This window comes from Leptodactylus fuscus, chromosome 8 (assembly GCF_031893055.1).
Source record: "Leptodactylus fuscus isolate aLepFus1 chromosome 8, aLepFus1.hap2, whole genome shotgun sequence".
Classification (NCBI taxonomy): domain Eukaryota; kingdom Metazoa; phylum Chordata; class Amphibia; order Anura; family Leptodactylidae; genus Leptodactylus; species Leptodactylus fuscus.
The window spans coordinates 74,139,701-74,159,471 of record NC_134272.1 but is presented as its reverse complement, the minus strand read 5'-3'; the positions used below and the strand labels follow the sequence as shown (position 1 = coordinate 74,159,471).

The window sequence follows — 19,771 nt, the reverse complement described above, 5'->3', positions numbered from 1 at the left end:
TTCCTTACCAAGCCACGTGCATTGTATAGTGGCTGTGCTTGGTACTGCAACTCAGCCCTATTCACTTAAATGGTATAGATTTGTAGCCATATAGCCGTGATTTGTAGCCATATAGCCATGATGTCCCCGACCTAAGAAGAGAAAGTGGAGCTTACCCATAGTATCCCTTTAGGCCACATACACACAGCAAAGCCATCTGCATCACACTGTACAGAGGTGCACAGAGTCCCTGATGGTCTGTTTGTGGAATTGACCTCTAGGAAGGGAACACAATATTTGGTTTTCTTTGTACAGGAAGCTATACATGAAAATATTGTTTGTTTTAATATGCCGCCAAATTCTGCTGGCGTCGGTGAGTGTTTACACACAACAGACATTGTCCTTTTCGTCTCCTCTTGTATGTCCATAAAGACACTATGCTGAAGACACAGAAGTGAAACGTATGTAGTCCTACATTTAAAGGAAAAACTGAAGGGCAAGGAAGAATTGTGGAAGAAGAACAGGGAGTAGGTTTTTGATGAAACTGAGAATACAATGGTAGTTCTTAATAGTATCTGCAGCTAACAGAGAGAGACCTTCTGTTTGTACAGCAATACATGCTAGAAAATCAGGTCACACAAAAAAATCAACTATGTGCAAATGTAAGAAAAATGGTCCCACAAACTGGAGAGTTCCTAACCCCAACAACAACTCAGGTTCGGAACCATATACTTGACCATTCAGTATATGTAAATTACTGTCTTAATTGAGTGTTCTTTACAATAGACATAAGATACTCTTTTCTCCAATAAAGTCTACAAAAAGTTCACAGGGTGGCCGTGTGTATATATAATGCTGGAAAGTGAACCCACAGGTGTCCAATGATTATACAGTATAAGCAAAGACTGATCCCCATAGCAAACTTTGGACTAGGGCCCTCCCACATCACACAGCATAGTGCCCCCTTTCCTGTCCCCCAGACAGTATAACGTCCTATTTACACACACTGTAATGTCCCAAAGTGGCTTCCAGTATAATATCCCATAATGGCTCCTCCACACAGTATAATGTCCTATAGTGGCCCCTCCACACAGAATAATGTCCTATAGTGTCCCTCCACACAGTATAATGTCCTATAGTGGCCCCTCCACACAGTATAATATCCTATAGTGGCCCCTCCACACAGTATAATGTCCTATAATGGCCCCTCCACACAGTATAATGTCCTATAATGGCCCCTCCACACAGTATAATGTCCTATAGTGGCCCCTCCACACAATATAATATCCTATAGTGGCCCCTCCACACAGTATAATGTCCTATAGTGGCCCCTCCACACAGTATAATGTCCCATAGTGGCCCCACCATACAGTATAATGTCCCATAGTGGCCCCTGTACACAGTATAATGTCCCATAGTGGCCCCTGTACACAGTATAATGTCCTATAGTGGCCCCTCCACACAGTAGAATGTCCCATGGCAGCATCCACACCATATCATGTGTGGAATATCTATGTCTGTGACGTCACTACAAAGACCCAAAGACAGCAGAGATTTGAGCACTTATAACAGGAAACAATATGGTGATTAAATAATGGTGCCATACTTTGGTCAAAGAACACATTTATAATTCAATTACATCTCAATTAATACCAATATACAGTGATCAGATAACAAGTCCCCATATACCTAGTAATTAAAGGGACACAGATGGTGTAATACAGGGGAGTTAGCCAAGATCAGCGTAGCTACTCTCCTGCCATGTTTTCCAGAACTGTAGTTCATGTTAAGGAGAGAGAGAGGATTGCAAGCCCCTGTACTTTGGTAGTCTCCGGTGATCTTATTGCAATGAATGGAGAGTTGCACACAGTGCACACACACCCTGACCACTTCTTCATTCAGCCCCCACTGATCTGCAAGTTCTCCCCTTAGCTTTACCAGCTCTTTTCTAATCCTAGAGCCCGTATATAGTGAATCATGTAACCTACCACTATGACATGTCTATAACTCCAGCTTTCTGCCTTTACTGGTGTTCACCCTTTCCTAGCTGCTTGTTATTTCTATGTTTGTTCCTGCCACTTTAAGAATTAGTGTTCACTTGTTTAACTTCCTCTTGCTTATCGTCTGTGTCTCTGCATATTTGTGTTGTTCAGTTCCTTGTGCTGTTCTGTTTGCTTGAGTCTGTTTTGGCTCTTCCTCATTTATTTAGAGTCCTGGTCTGTTCCTGTGGCCTTTGGGCTTATGTTTGTGATACTTCTGGGATTTCTGCAATATTCCTACTACTTGTGTTTGTCCTGTCATAATCCTTGGCTGACCTTAGCCTGTACAACTGCCCATCTGGGTTTTAGTCTATGTTCGCATTTTGTATGTTTATCCTGTTTCTGCGGTGCTCCGTACTATAGTTATGTCTGTCTCTTCTGCCGCTACCAAATCTGGGACACCTCAAGGAGAACCAATAATGACCAATGAGGAGTCTGCTAGGATAGATCCCTTTAGATGTAGCAGTTTGGTAGCACTGGGGGTCCACAATCCAGGACTCATGACAGTGTAATTTGGGTTATTTCTCGTAGAGATGGTTACTTAATTTGCTCTTAACATTATGTCTAACAATTCATGTTTCTTATGGAAAACCTGCCCTAATAGTACTGATCCCAGTGATCTATTACTAACAATACGTAGCGTCTACACCACAGATGTGTCCTACAGTGTGGGGCCAGAGATTAGCCCTCTAATTTACATAGATTTACATTCCTTACAGTATAAAACAGGCTTTTGTGGCAGGCTATTCTACAGATTTACAATCCTTACAGTATAGAACCAGCTTTTGGGTTAGGTTATGCCGTAAATTTGCAGTCCTTATAGTATAGAACCAGCTCTTGTGGCAGGCTATTCCACAAATTCATAGTCTTTTCACTATAAAAACAGCTCCTGGGGTAGGCTATTCCACAGATTTACAATTCTTACAGTATAGAATCAGCTTCTGGGGTAGGCTATTTCACAAATTCTGTATATACAGTACTACTACTTCCATCCTCTATAGACTGTGTTGTACTACATAGCCTGGTGTCATCTGTAAAAATAGAGACAGTACTACTACTCCCATCTTCTATATTATTAATAAATAAGTTACACAACAGAGGATACGGTAAACCACATAGAACAGAAGTCATCTGTAAAAATAGAGACAGTACTACTACTCCCATCTTCTATATTATTAATAAATAAGTTACACAACAGAGGATACGGTAAACCACATAGAACAGAAGACCCAGCACTGACCCCTGGGGTACACCATATATAACAGAGGACCCAGCACTGACCCCTGGGGTAAACCATATATAACAGAGGACCCAGCACTGACCCCTGGGGTAAACCATATATAACAGAGGACTCAGCACTGACCCCTGGGGTACACCACTTATAACAAAGGACCCAGCACTGACCCCTGGGGTACACCACTTATAACAGAGGACCCAGCACTGACCCCTGGGGTACACCACATATAACAGAGGACCCAGCGCTGACCCCTGGGGTACACCACTTATAACAGAGGACTCAGCACTGACCCCTGGGGTACACCACTTATAACAGAGGACCCAGCACTGACCCCTGGGGTACACCACATATAACAGAGGACCCAGCGCTGACCCCTGGGGTACACCACTTATAACAAAGGACCCAGCACTGACCCCTGGGGTACACCACTTATAACAGAGGACCCAGCACTGACCCCTGGGGTACACCACATATAACAGAGGACCCAGCGCTGACCCCTGGGGTACACCACTTATAACAAAGGACCCAGCACTGACCCCTGGGGTACACCACTTATAACAAAGGACCCAGCACTGACCCCTGGGGTACACCACTTATTACAGAGGACCCAGCACTGACCCCTGGAGTACACCACTTATAACAGAGGACCCAGCACTGACCCCTGGGGTACACCACTTATTACAGAGGACCCAGCACTGACCCCTGGAGTACACCACTTATAACAAAGGACCCAGCACTGACCCCTGGGGTACACCACATATAACAGAGGACCCAGCACTGACCCCTGGGGTACACCATTTATAACAGAGGACCCAGCACTGACCCCTGGGGTACACCACTTATAACAAAGGACCCAGCACTGACCCCTGGGGTACACCATATATAATAGAGGACCCAGCACTGACCCCTGGGGTACACCACTTATAACAGAGGACTCAGCACTGACCACTGGGGTACACGACTTATAACAGAAGATCCAGCACTGACCCCTGGGGTACACCACATATAACAGAGGACCCAGCGCTGACCCCTGGGGTACACCACTTATAACAAAGGACCCAGCACTGACCCCTGGGGTACACCACTTATAACAGAGGACCCAGCACTGACCCCTGGGGTACACCACATATAACAGAGGACCCAGCGCTGACCCCTGGGGTACACCACTTATAACAAAGGACCCAGCACTGACCCCTGGGGTACACCACTTATAACAAAGGACCCAGCACTGACCCCTGGGGTACACCACTTATTACAGAGGACCCAGCACTGACCCCTGGAGTACACCACTTATAACAGAGGACCCAGCACTGACCCCTGGGGTACACCACTTATTACAGAGGACCCAGCACTGACCCCTGGAGTACACCACTTATAACAAAGGACCCAGCACTGACCCCTGGGGTACACCACATATAACAGAGGACCCAGCACTGACCCCTGGGGTACACCACATATAACAGAGGACCCAGCACTGACCCCTGGGGTACACCACATATAACAGAGGACCCAGCACTGACCCCTGGGGTACACCATTTATAACAGAGGACCCAGCACTGACCCCTGGGGTACACCACATATAACAGAGGACCCAGCACTGACCCCTGGGGTACACGACTTATAACAGAAGATCCAGCACTGACTTCTTTGGGTATACCACATATAACAGCATGATCAATATTTTTAGCCCATAAACTCCTTAAAGAAAAACTGTCCAAAAAGGCTGCGCATTGTAATATAGAGATTACAGCCCCTTCAGCTACATAGAAGTGAATGGAGAGCTGGTCACACAAGCACCCTGGAGCTCCATTCACAAGGAGACTTTATGTAGACTTTTGTTCCACCGCTCTCCCCAATGCTGGATAGGGGATATGTGTCGTGAACAGCACAACCCCTTTAAGTCTATCATAAATGTACGGAACTTTTTGCAGGCTGAAAAAATCTGCTTCAGAAATTAGAAAACTTTTTTTGACTTTTTTTTACATGATGCGTTTTTTGTTATGTTATGTTATGCGTTATGTTTTTCGTCATGGGCTTTTGCCCCAGCACACTGTATGGTCCTGAAAAGTTCCATTTAAAAAACGGTAGAGATTTTTTGCAAAATCTGCGTCAAAAGAACGCATTGCATTTTTCCACCTCCCATTTATTTCTATGGGTTTTTCAAGCCGGAATCCGCCTGGAGATAGGTCATGTTGCTTTTTTTTTCGTCTCCAAAAAAAAAAAAAAATTCTATGTGAACATATCCTTAGATAAGTTAAAGCACTTTCATAAAAAACGGGAAAAAAACGGAAATGAAAAAATCTTTTGTTTGGTGCATTTCAGTTATCCCAATGCCCAGAGTGATGAGTCCAAACCATTTGTATGAGTACGTTTTCCATATTGTTTGCTAGGAGTGAGACCACTGTTCACACCACATCCTCTACTGGTTCTTATCACCTCGTATATAGGGACAAGACCAAATGGCCCCATAGCAGATACATGAGTTGAATCTATAGTAGATACAGTATATCCTTGGTTAGGGTTCTGAATTCTCCACCCCCATCATTTTACTCTGTCTTGTCTCCATTACTGTCCCATTAGCACCTGTAATTGCCAATTCTCCTCCTCGAACTGTCAGGACAAGATTTTATTAGGATCGTATCAATGCTGCCTTGAATTTCGCAATTGCTAACCGGTTTAGCACGACGAGCTTGCAAATGGCTAACCTAACATGAATTGTCATAGATCCTTATTGCGCATGGACCCCCAAAAAATGCTGGATTGTAGTCCAATCCTAGATAAAGTTACCGCACCACCGATGAATGATGGCCATCCTTTTAGCACAAGTCAATATGCTTTATCAAGCTCACAACCCCATTGATGGTCACCAAGGGTCAACACACTTTATTATATTGCAAATGGAAGCCCATACTAACCCTTACGCCCAAAAAAGCAAAAGCCAAATCAAAGCCAGCCACAGAAAAGTAACCAACAACACAAAATAATGTATTAGCCAATGCTGCCTCCATTTTTGGGCAATGCAAACAAATCCCTGAATATATGGTATTTGTGCCGATCTGTTGAAAACAGGGATCCAGCCCTTAAGTTCGGGTCAGACCCCTAAGTAACATTTTGGAAACCAACTGTATATCTATGGCCAGAAATTCCAAAAGTTAGAATCCCTGCTCATATCCTCTTTTTAGTACGCATATAATGGCTATGCACAAAGTGATTTCCATCCATTCTACCAGACTTTAATGTAAAAAAAAAAAATGGAATTGTCAAGGGTACATTTTTTTGGAGGACACAAAGAATTAGTAGGGTTTATTATTCCGTCCTCTCTATGGATCCCATCTCTGTGATGAGACCCTTTCCATATATAACCATAAGGGCTCATTCACACAAGCCAAGAGGGGCAGATTCTGACGCCGAATCCAATTCATAATCCGCCCCCTCACAACAGAGGTCTATGTAGACCGCTACCTTCCATTTTTCTGTGAGCGGTATGTTCCGGCTCACGGTAAAAAGAACGAGCTGCCCTTTCTTCAGCCCCGGCGTCGCCTCGCAACAGCACCCTCCGGACTAGGCCCATTCATTTGAGCCTACTCCAGAGAGGGAAGCCGCGACTGTCGGAAGCCACGACAGTTGCGGCAGGTGCATTTTGGTCCAATTCTGATAACGCTTCCCGCATCACAATCAGGACCAAAATACGCGGCCCCGTGCCCCGTGTGAAGTAGCCCTAATTCTGCTAGTGTCCGACAGCTAGTGTCCGATACATGTAGGATTTAGCTGCCCGCTTGAAAAATCGGACATCTTTGTAAACAGACACTTAAGGACACCCACAGACACTAAAGGATACTGTATGATGTCCCATTTAAAATAATGCAAATTGTAACGGACGGAGCTACTGTCCGATGCTAAAATCTTGCACGAGGGTCCACACGGTGGCTCAGTGGTTGGCACTGCAGCCTTGCAGTGCTGGGGTCCTGGTGTTCAAATTCTACTAAGGGCAAAAAACCATCTGCAAGGAGTTTGTATGTTCTCCCCGTGTTTGCATGGATTTCCATCCCATATTCCAGAAAAAACCATACTGATAGGGAAAAAAGTACATTGTTAGCTCTAAGTGGGCTCACAATCTACATAAAAATAAATAAATAAATAAATAAATCTTGCGCAGACATTAGCATCGGACACTAGCTGTCAGACACCGACGCTAGTGAGAACCCAGCCTTACTAATGCAGGTTTATGTGTCATAAAAACAATGTATCATATTAAGAAGATGTCATATAATGTTGCCGTAGTAAGTGTGGCACGTGCCAGGCTTTGCCTACTGCCCTATGACAGCCATACAGTCATTAAACATTACACAGGGCAGTGAAGCAGAACTGACCAACACGTCCAGTGCATTTTGGGAACATCCCCTGACACAGGCACAATTACAGCCACGTTAAAGCTGATGGCATGAATGATGATCAGACGCCTCCAGGCAAAACTACGAGAAATGAGAAAAAAAAGGCTGCAAACCACAGACCTCCATTATACATCCGCCCAATCAATATGGGATATGAGAAATAGCCAACTTTGTCAGTCTATTCCGACATGAAGGAACCAGTCACTAAATAATTCATTCCAGTGGATTGTAGATAATTTGTAAAAAGTAGCCTGTAAACCGCAACGTGCCGTCACGTAATAACATGTTAATCGCGCCATTTTACACAATGTATCAGTGCTGGTGTGGCTTTCCTAGAGTAATCTCTCCAATTGTAGAAGATCCTGACATGTCCGGTCTACTAAATACTTGTATTCTCCAAGTAATAACCATTCTAAAGGGACTTTTCTTAGAGATTTCTTAGATACGACCCCCACAGTTATAGCCCTGATCTCATCCTCATCCAGTCTGTCTGGGATGACATGAAGAGACAGACGGATTGGAGCAAGCCTACATCCACAGAAGATCTGGGCTTAGTTCTCCAAGATGGCGGCGGGAACAACCTCCCTGCCCAGTTCTGCCAAAAACTGTCTGTACCAAAAAGAAGGTAAATAAATTATTAACCCTTCTATTTCTGAAAACCTTATTCTTGCACTTTGCAAACATGTAATCTTGATATTCAGAGACAGATCAACTTGCTAATCTGCGAATGGCGCGCTGTCCGTGGTTGATCTATTTTTTAAAAATTTCCTATATATTATATATAGTCTCTAGTTATGTGAAAAGCGGAAGACACATGGATATCATCATTTTTTTTTTCATGGACGCACAGAGTTTCATTGGTGTGATGCAATAGTGATAGATCAGCATCAGTAAAAAAAAAGGGATCTGAGACCAACGGTCCGCAAAAAAACATACATCTGAATGGAGACATTGAAATGAATAGATATGTATGATGGCACGTGCACACATGTATACTTACGTTGCAGCATATTCCCCATACCTGGCTAAAATTTTTGCACATTACTGTATCGACCTATCTGTTAGACAAGTGTAATCACTATAGTGATTAGTCTATGCTATGCTATTTAGTCTCTGTACTGTCAGGAGGGTGGTGTCAGGCAGGAGCAGACAAGGGGTGTGATTCTGAGCTCTGCCAAAATTAACAGCATTGACTGCTCTGGAATGGCGAGGGCTAGAGGAAAAATTCAGTGGAACAGCAGCTATTAATTCATGCAAAGATCTAATTTCTAACTTACTTACTTTATCAAAAATGAATATTTGCCCAAATTGCCAGGGCAGTCAGGTGATCACCCCAAGTACTTTTTCTGATTTTCTGGTGACGTTCTGTTTCCAATAACAAAAGATCACCGATACTACCCTCTCCAACTCATCATACTCACCTGTATTCGTGCCCTGATGTTCTGGGCACGAAACGTCACTTCCTTCACTTTTACCTGCGCCTGTGCAAGACAGCCGGAGTTCTAACATGCCAACACTCTGACTCTATTGCACAGGCACCAGCAGAAGTGAAGAGGAGGACAGAAGGAAGTGATTTCCCATGCCCAGAACATCAGGTAAGTATTATGGGGTGGGCTGTTTTAAGCTAAATTCACATGGCGGATTTTGGGAGACCGTGGCACATCACTCCCTCTGGAGCCTTTGGGCCTAATCCGGAGCGGAATTTCTGCGACTGGATGCCGGTGCACTGTATGCACTGCATCGGCATCCAGTTGCGGATAGCCATTTTTTGGTCCGGAATCTGAGGCAACATCTCATTGACTTCAATGGGATCTGCTCGATTTTTTTTTCTAACTAGTAGCGGAAAAAAGAAGCAAGATGCCCTATCTTGCCCCAGATTCCGCGGCTGATTCAGCAATGGTGTCCACGGCTCCAGACATGCTCCTGTTTAGGCCCATACATTCAGGCCTAATCAGGATGCCGCGATGGGATGCCGATGGGATGTCCGCGGGCTAGCTAGGGAAACAGGGAGGGAGTGTGAGAGAGGGAGGAGGAGTGAGTGAGAGGGGAATCTGAGTGAAAAGCAATGCATCATGGTTGTTGTAGGATTAGAGAGCAGGAATCTACCCGCCTAAACAAATGCAGAGGATACCAGGAGCTCCCGGAGAATCTCAAAAATCACTCAAAACACTGCTAAAGGTATTTGGGTGCACTTATTAACCCAATAAGAGCACTAACAGACCTTTTAAAAAAAACAAAAACAAATGGATTTTTTTTTGCCTGGAAAACCCTTTTAACATATACTCCATAGTAGTAGAAAATATTGACCTTTAGTTTTTGTAGTCCGCTTTTTCTCTTGTTCTACCAAACTATCCCAGACTCCAGATATAGCTCTGTACCTGCCCTCAGTACACAGGGAAAACAGGTATACCTTATAGACCTTATAGAATATAGAACTAGGTCAGGGCCACAAGGGCACCAACCACAGTAGTTTAGCTGCTAAGATCCTGTTAGCAGATATCCCAATGCGATCTAAACAAATCTCATCCACATGCTACAGCTAAAACCATCAGCGCCAAGTAACTTCATGTTCTAATGCTGGAAAATCCACCGGGGTGACAATCCTGTCCTCTGTCTGTGGCTCTGGTCTTAAACCATGATTGTCCTATACACACTCTAAAACAGGAGACAGGTGCTTCACATAGAAAGATGCACAGAAATAATTTGGCATGTGCATGGCCCAAGTATCTACAATTTACTGTCCAGATTGCTAAAACATATATTATCCTATGCTATAATATGCTATCCACATTTTTATCCGATGCAGCGGTTTCATATTCTGTACATAAATAACCAATTCTTTGACTTCTGTTCCTTTTTTTCTATTGTAAAGGTCAAATGTTTTCTAAATCCAGTAATTGAATTAAGCTCTGTTCACGTTACCTTTATGTTTTCTTTCTTAGGCTAGAATCACACTAGTCTTCATTTGAGGGTTGCGTTCCCCATTCCCCTTGAAAATGGACGGAAACCCAGCGGACTGCATTATAGTCTATGGGGTCTGCCAGTTTCTGCAGGTAACTGCTTTTTAATCGGATTGGGTTGCCATTTTGGGGACCCGAAGTATGGTAACCCGAAGGCTAGTGTGAACCTAGCGTTAAAAATATTGGAGTAGGAACAGCATTTATCTTGTAGGTGGTTGGACTACTGAGATCTCCACTGATCACAAGAACGGGGTCCCTGAGTTCCCTTTGTGAATGGAGGGTCTTTTTTCTCATGAAATCTGTTCAATACACTATTGTGACTTGCTAGGAAAAATCCTTGACAGGCTGAAATTCACAACACAGCTCCAAGTGGCCTCAAATAGATATGCGTAGAAAGGATAGCATATTACACTAGGTTCAGGCTAACATTGCTTCCCGGGGACCCGAACAACAGAAAGGCATAATGCTATAACAGTGGTAACACAAAGAGTCTGACAGACCTCACTGACAATAATGGGGTCCATCGGGTGTCCAATGTTTTTTAACTGAGACCGGTGTAGGAAAAGTCCTCTGCCAGTTTGCAGCAGACACAGTGATGGAGTTGCCAATGGAGACTCCGGCGCAAATGTGATTGGAGCCTGACTTGAACTATAAGGAGAACACTATAATAAGGGTCTCATCCGGGGTAGAATATCACAATACACCTCAGCTGCTGCAGAACATTGCAATACAGACCTCAGCTGCTGCAGAACATTGCAATACAGACCTCAGCTGCTGCACAACATTGCAATACAGACCTCAGCTGCTGCAGAACATCGTAATTAGCTGAGGTGTAGCATCATAATGCCTCCACTTTTGAATATCATCTTAAGGCCCTGTTCCCACGAAGTAACGCGCCGCTCATGCTGACCCATTAATACAATGGACTCGTGGACTCCTGTTCTCATGATAAGTGGTTGCCCCAACGGACAGACCCCCAGCACGTCAGATGATATATTAATCATTTTCAAGCTTATCCAGGAATCACATCTCTGTAGGAGAATCCATCGCAGATTCTGCTTAAAGGGATCCTATCTTTCAAACACGTTTTTTTCTAATTAACACTTCGGAATAACCTTAAAAAAGGCTATTCGTCTCCTACCTTTCGTTGTCTTCTCTGCGCCACCGTTTGCTTGAAATCCCGGTTCTTGTTGGTATATAAATGAGCTCTTTCAAACAGCACTGGGGGCGTCCCCAATACTGCGAGAGAACTCTCGAGCGCTGCCTCCATCTTCTTCAGGAATGGGCCTTCTTCGTGTCTTCTTCCGGGGGTTGGCTTCAAACTTCTAGGCATCGGGTCTAGGGCAAAGCAGACTGTGCATGCCTGCTGGCCACAAGAAAATGGCCACTTACACAGTATTGTAGGCCCAAGGCGTAGAAGTTTGAAGCCACCGCCGGAAGAAGACTTGTGAAGATGGAATTGGCGCTGGAGAGTTCTCTCGCAGCATTGGGGACGCCCCCAGTGCTGTTTGAGCGCTCGGGCCTGCCCCCTGTGCTGCGAGATAACTCATTTGCATAACGACAAAAAACGGATTATATACCGAACGGTGGTGCGGAGAAGACATCTAAAGGTAGAAGAAGAATAGCCTTTCTTAAGGCTATTCCTACGTGTTAGGGACAAAAAATTGACTTTTAATGATAGAATCCCTTTAAAATTATCAGAAAGAAAAGTCGTGTAAAGCGGACTCCGCCGGTTTCAGTATAAATGGGGTGACGGGTCCGTAGATAACTGATTTTCAATTGGACAGGGTCTCCATCTTTAAGTTCCCCATTGGGACCTGAATGATGGAGCCCCAAACACAAGTTTGAACCTAGCGTTACACTACTATTACATGTCTGTTTTAGTAAATTCTTCTATTCCTTACAATATAAGTCAGGGGAATCTCTTCTTAGAGCTTTGTTTTATTCCTAAATTGACAACTGGGTGTTACCACAAGATGGTGTGTCCACCTCCCTACACACACTGACTGTGGGGACACACCTCTTTGACAGGTAGATGGTAACATCCTAATGTCTATTTCTTTGTGTATTTCTAGGAAGAATAATGGAGGGACAGCACAATGCAGTGTTATATGAAAAGATAGTGTAGAATCATTTTTAATGAGAAGAGAAACAATTTACTCCAATGGAGGTAGGGTGAGAGGTTCTACTTAAAGGGGATTGTCCAGGGGAAAATGGACAACCCTTTTAAGTTTTAAATCAGTCGGAGGCAGTCAAAAAAAATTCAAAAATTCATACGCACCTGTCCCCGATGTGCCGGTGCCTCCCAACGTGGTCCAGTCTTCTCTGTCCCGTGCTGATGTGTGGTGGAAATCCCAGCCTCATGTGACCACTGAGGCCAATCGGCGGCCTCAGTGAAGGGACAGGTAGTGTGCTGAGGTCACTGATTGGCCAACTTCAACGGAACTCAGCAAGAGACGCGTGAGAAGCCGCCGGAGCAGAAGGACTGGAACACATTGGGAGGACACCGGAGCATCGGGGACAGGTGAGTATGATTTTTCTTTATCATTGTCCAGGCATAAAAAAAAAAATCCCTGGACAACTCTTTAAAGGGGCTATCAACCTTTCTAATATTGATGGCCTGTCCTTAGGGTGACCCATCAGTTTTCCATCTGCAGGGGTCTGCCAGCCATCATCCCCGTCTCAGCTCCCGGTAATGTTCACATGCCAGGACCCATGTTGCCCACTCTCCATACAATGAGTAACAGGAACTGAGCTGTCCTAGAAGAACTGATCTGCAGGGTCCTAACTGTAGACCCCCCGCAGATCTGAAATAGATGGACTTATACTATGGTTAGGCCATCAATATTAGTAAGGTGGGTAAACCTATTAATTATGATTAAATTGCTAAATGAAAAAAAATCGGCACAAAAATAAAAAAAAATATATGTAAATAAGACGAATCACATGGGCTGATGGAGTTAATAACACAAGACAAAGACATTTGTTTAAAGGATGTGTACAGTCCTTACCTTGAGCTAATGTTGACATTCACATCAATGGATTTGTATGTATGATGTGTATGGTTAAACCTGCAGGCCCGTCCTGTTTATCTAGGCCTTTATAGTAAGCACTAAACCGATAGGCTTGTGTCTATATCAATTGTATGGGCATCCAAAATGCAAAAAAATAAAAATAAAACCAAAAATTTACAAAACATAAAACAATCCTAAACATATAACCCAGCTCCATCCCATAACATCTAACCCTAAAAATGCTGGCCGTATAATGGAGTGTGTTATTGGCCATGGTGGCCTGGGAAGGGTTACATTTCATCTCCGCTCCACAGATTCATGTGACACTTGTCCTAGGGATTTTCTGACATGCTTCTATGATGTCATTGAATCTTTTTTAAGTAACACCGTTTCCACACAATGTGATTCGGGGGTCAGACTGTGTCCCAGTAGTTTCCTCTACATGAAGGAGAAGGCAATAGGAGACGGTGCAGAGGTAACTCCCTAATAAATCAGTCCCTGACACCATTTTATAAACAAGGCCTAAGGATCCGATACAGAAAACCGGTCTTCGGGGGTATTTTGCATTTTGTTCTACCTTCCATTGGATTAACTACGTCATTTCGTGACGATCCACCGAAAATGAGGCCTAAATTTAGATGCTGCTCCATTAGCCGGAGACTATTGACATCCATAGAAACCTATTCCTGCTTCCTATGCATTATTTAGATGTTATGACAAAACCATGCTATATAGATCTACCTATAACCCCGCCATACCAATCGCTGCACCCAAATCACTGCCTGGAGCCGTATCCAGACCAATGGTTATTATAGATCAGTGACCCCTAAGGCATCCAGGTCTTACACCCTCCAAGCATCACCATAGATGACCTTCAAAACAATTTCTCTTATTGTTGTCCATCAGGCTGACGGATGAAGGTGCTTAAAAACCTACGAGAAAATCAATCACTCTGCAGGGTTTTCTAGATGAGTCGTTTTCTAGAAATGGTCTCTGTCCCCCATTCTAAGCACGGCACATACCGGGGGGGAGGGAGGAGTGACCATAGCATGCAATAAATGCAATTTCAATGGCAAATACAGCAGATCTTACTATATAATGGAGAGGCCTGAATGGTATTTGCAACAGCAAGCTCGGGGTTAATTCATTAAGGCGACAACATTGCTAAATCCCTATCCCCTTCTTCTCCTCTTCCCTGATACCCATCCCCCGTCACGCTCCAGATGGGTATACAGGAGTGTACGTGCATGAGTATGTATATACAGATACAAATAGATACATATATCCATATTTATAGATAACTGATACATTTCTATAAACAGTATCTATCTAAGGAACTCTCTGCAATTTGATATATTTCTGCACATTTGCAATACACATTTTCTGCAAAGGATGAATGGCAGACAAGGATTTGCTAAGATAAGGAGAAGCTGTGAATGATGGAACAGGTACCATAATGCCAGGGATCCATGCAATACTCACCAAGGCAAAGGAACAATGCTATCTCCTCCTTTGCTTTTGTCGTGACCAACCTCCCACAGGATCAGGGATCACCTCTATTCCTCTCCCATCAGGACACAGATGCCATTTAATTCCAGGGTTGGATTGTCTCTCCTCTTCTATGAGGGTCTTCTCCCTCCTATAGGGCTGAGATGCTTCTGTGTCCCCCCTGTTCCCAGGCGTGTCTCCTCTTTGGATCCTGGATGTGCAAAAGGGAGGAGGAAGAGGAGGAAGATGCTGTGCACAGAGCAGGTGCAACACAAACAGCTCAGAGACAGGAGACAGGAGACACCTTCCCAGGGGCTGCAGGGAGGACAAGGAATGGAAACAATAGCTGGGCAAGGGAGGGCAAGAGGAGAGAAGAAAGGAAGCCTCCCTGATATTGTCTATAAGCACGGGTGTGTGTGTGTGTGTGTGCAAGAAGCAGATGTGGAGAGCATCAAAGCCAATCACCAAGACCTCGTGTCAGAGCGCCCCCTGCTGCCAGCTATGCATGTATTCTGGGGAACTGCAAGGATTGGCTGGCAGCTGTAGAGACAGCGAGATCTGGCCACACACAGAACACAAGGGTGATTAGATATACATGTACACACACACACATATATATGTATATATATATATATATTCATACATGCACACAGAAGAGAAGGTTATATATATATCTTACATTGATATACATACTATACTTATACATATAGAACTAAGTATAAGTGGTAAGTATAATAAGTGGTGTAACATTTGGTCCTTCTCACCTCTCCTTTGAGATCAGAGGAGTAACATAGATTGTAAGCTCTTGCGAGCAGAGCCCTCAGTCCCATTGTGTGAAGTGACTATTTCTTTGTAATTCTTCCTTCTCTTTGTACTTGAACCCTACAAATTGTACAGTGCTGCAGAATATGTTGGCGCTATATAAATAAAATGTATTGTTATTAACATGAAGTTCCTGTGTTCATATGTAAATTCTGTGATGGGACTGTTACCTACATTGTGCTATTTACAATAGTGGTAGATTTTATGTAAAAGTGGAACCGTTGGGGCCCTCTCGAGGTTCAGGGCCCAATAGTGACTGCTACCTCTGCACCCCTTGCAGTTATACTTCTGTTTCAGGTAAAATGCCTCAAGACTTATCTTCTTCATCACGACTGACACATTGTTGTGTGTGTTATAAAGCTGCATATACTTGCTGCTGCTGCAGAACACTATAATAAGGGTCTCATCTGGGGTAGAATATCACAATACACCTCAGCTGCTGCAGAACATTGCAATACAGACCTCAGCTGCTGCAGAACATTGCAGTACAGACCTCAGCTGCTGCAGAACATTGCAATACAGACCTCAGCTGCTGCAGAACATTGTAATTAGCTCAGGTGTAGCATCATAATGCCTCCACTGCTGAACATCATCTTAAGGCCCCGTTCCCACTGAGTAACGCGCCGCTCATTTAGACACGTAAACAGATCCCATTGACTTCAATGAGTGTCGGCTTACACGCGCTACACATTGAAATCAATGGGAGGCTTTATAACCCATTGCTTTCAATGTGTAGTGCGCGTAAGATAATGAAGTCAATGGGATTTGCTTTGAAGCGCCTCGCTCTGACATGTGTATACGTGTCTAAATGAGAGGCGCGTTACTCCGTGGGAACGGAGCCTACGGCTAAGGCCTGGTTCACATCAGTGTTTGGGTTTCCGTTTGGGGAGTTCTCTTGGGGACCCCCCGAACGGAAACCTATACACATTAAAAAGTGGTTACCTGGGAATACACGCAGGCCCCATACACTATAATGGGGTCCGTGTGGTTTCCGCAAGAAACATGCGTATTGAAAAGTCCTGCTTGCTAATTTGGGCTGCGGATTTTTCTACAGATATAATAGGAGAAAAAAATGAGAGGCGGATTGCTAAAACAGCAGTTATACATGGAGCTCGACAGATCCCATTGACTATAATGGGATATGTTGGGTTTCCGTTATTTTATAATTAAGACTGGCAGATGAAAAAATCCTCCATGCAGGACTTTTTCCTCCAGAAATTTTGGCGTACACTGCAATGGAGTCTCTAAAAGAGAACAGAACTTGTATCTTTGGCTCTAAATACTGCCCCCAAATTATCATGAACTCTAACCTCAATCAGGTCTCCTGAATGACAATTCTTTCTTATAGGTTATAGTGAAATATTCCCCGCCAGACCTCATGTCAGTTCTCAGTGACTATTGCCATGGCCCATTACTACTTACCAGAGTGTAACATGTCTACAAGGCTAAGGCCTCATTCACATCTGCGTCAGTAATCCGTTCGGGGGTGTCCGCATGGGGACCCCCCGAACAGACTACATTGGCAAGCGGTGTGCAGTGAAAGCACACAGACCCCATAAACTATAATGGGGTTCATGTGCTTGCCGCCAGATCTCCGCAGGGAACATGCGGACAGGAAAGTAGTTCACAATCTACCTTCCAGTCCGCTTGACTTGTGAGGAGAGCTTGCGGCAAGCACATGGCACCTATTATAGTCTATGGGATCCATGTGCTTTCACTGCACATCGTTTGCAAATGCGTTAGGGAGTCCGTTCGGGGGGGGTCCCCATGCGGACTCCCCGAACAGATTACTAAACGCAGATGTGAACCAAGGGTTACAAAAACATTGCACTTTGGAATCGCATTCTGTCAGAAGCCTTTATGAACCCCGTATACAAATTAGTTATGCGGACCATGAAGGATAGTGAGGGTGGATACAGGATATGTAGTCAATGAGCCAATTTCAGAGAAGTGTTAGGAAGTTCCTACTGAATAATACATATAGTATGTTCTCCTTCCTGCTCTTAGTAGTCTGTACAGCATTAAAACAATGAGTAGAGTATATACTCAGCTAAGACAATATGGATTCTAGACAGTATGTTGTCAGAAAAGGCCATTATTACAGGCACATTATCAAGAGAGCCCTGAACACCCATTTACTCCGAAATAGTATGTAGGAACATTTATTGCATGTTCCCGTGGGCCATGAAAATTCTGCGGTAAAAATCTGAAAAACTGACACGCTGTGGATTTAGAATAATGCTTGCCAAGTGTCCTGAATATCCAGGAAAGAGCCAAAGTAATGGGTGAGGTCCCAAAGAGCTGGTAAATGTTCTGGCAGAATCCACCGAATATCGGCGGAGAGAAAAGTCCGGCAAGGAGGACTTTTCTCTTTGACAATTTTAAGTGGATCATAGTCTATAGGGTCCGTGGGTTTCCATGTGTAACTGAAACATCTCTGCCTGTTCGGGTCACTGCGCCACCCTCTGCTCGCATGCTGCGGTGCAGGAGGCGTGTGCAGTTTCATTCCTTGCTTAGAGTTTTTGGTTGCACTGTGTGAACATGGCTCTATTTCTGTAATTGATTTTCCACCACACCCGACTGCCTTCACCTTCATTTCCCTCTGTTCTTCTAATAGTTAAGTTTAGCCTTGCCATTTGATTGACAGCCTATCCACCTATCAACTCCAGGGCGGGTTCTTCCTATTTATTCTTGGCTCTCATTCACATTGGTGCTTGCTATTGCCTTGTGCGTGCTGGCTTTTCTCTCACTGTTTATTCTTGTATTCTATTCTTGACCTCTGGCTTTCCCTATTGACTATTCTTTTGGATATTGATTTTGACACTGCATTGCTTGACTGCTACCGAACCCTAGGCTAGCTGACCTCCATTTGTTGTTGTTTGTCTTGTCCTCGTTTTGTGTGCCACATATATAGGAAGGGATCGTCTCCAAGTTGCTGCCTATTATGTAGGATAGGACTAGGCAAGCAGGAAGGGACAGTGGGGGCTTCAGCTTAGGGCTCACTGTCTCTTGTGCCCCTTCCTAGGGTTTCCAACAGATACTGGGGAATTGCTGTCCTAGCACTTCCCTAACAGTAACTGCATACACAGTAACATTCAGTGAGAGGCTGATCTCAAAACAGAATCAAGGGAAAGAGTAAAAAATGCAGGATATCACACAAAGGAGACAAAATGTGTTAATAAAATTATTATAAAATGTATATAAAATGCCACAAATACTGCCAGAAATCACAAGTGGTCCGAAAGTTTAGCTACACTTTAACTGTCTACAAATGGTTATGTTCTTGAGCAAATTCTTTTAAGAAAAGCGGAACCATCTTGAGTTGCACAGTCTCTTCCTGCACAGTCTTATCTGGCGGCTGTAGATATTAATCACTTATCAATAATTCCTCTCTCTTTTAGAAGTCAGTAAAGCAGTTTTATCAGGGATGATGTGACATCTCTTTCATTTCTATCTGACACATCTATAACCACCTTTGTTCTAGAAACAGCCCTAAAAACTTCCTATATTGTCACAGAATTAATGCACTAGTGTTGTCATAAAATGTACCGTAACAAGATGCATGAGCCTGGATCGTACAAGGATATTTATTTGCAATTTGAAACAATTCAATTTTGAGCTTATGTCTTGTATTTGTAATCAAGAATAAAGAACGTTATGGAAATGTGATGTCTCTTTAAGAGGTCAAGTTATATTTTATCTTTTATATTCAACTTTATTTGTCAGAGAGACCCTGCAGTGTGGATGGTGGTGTTGGGGGGAAGGTTCACACCTGTGCTCGTTGTCCAGTTTGTGCAATCTGGACGGTTTCTGTATTCTGCCCCGCAAAACTGGACAGGGG

General features: G+C 43.9%; 1 protein-coding gene across 1 annotated transcript in view; it reads right to left on the bottom strand.

Annotated features, from left to right (window-relative positions):
• The window catches only part of LOC142216413 (sodium channel protein type 2 subunit alpha), a 161,456-nt gene extending 145,925 nt beyond the window's left edge, over positions 1 to 15,531 (bottom strand). The window contains exon 1 of the mRNA XM_075284217.1: positions 15,103 to 15,531. The gene's annotated coding sequence lies outside the window, so the exon portion shown is untranslated. The remainder of the gene's footprint in view (positions 1 to 15,102) is intronic.
• Positions 15,532 to 19,771: the final 4,240 nt, after the last annotated feature.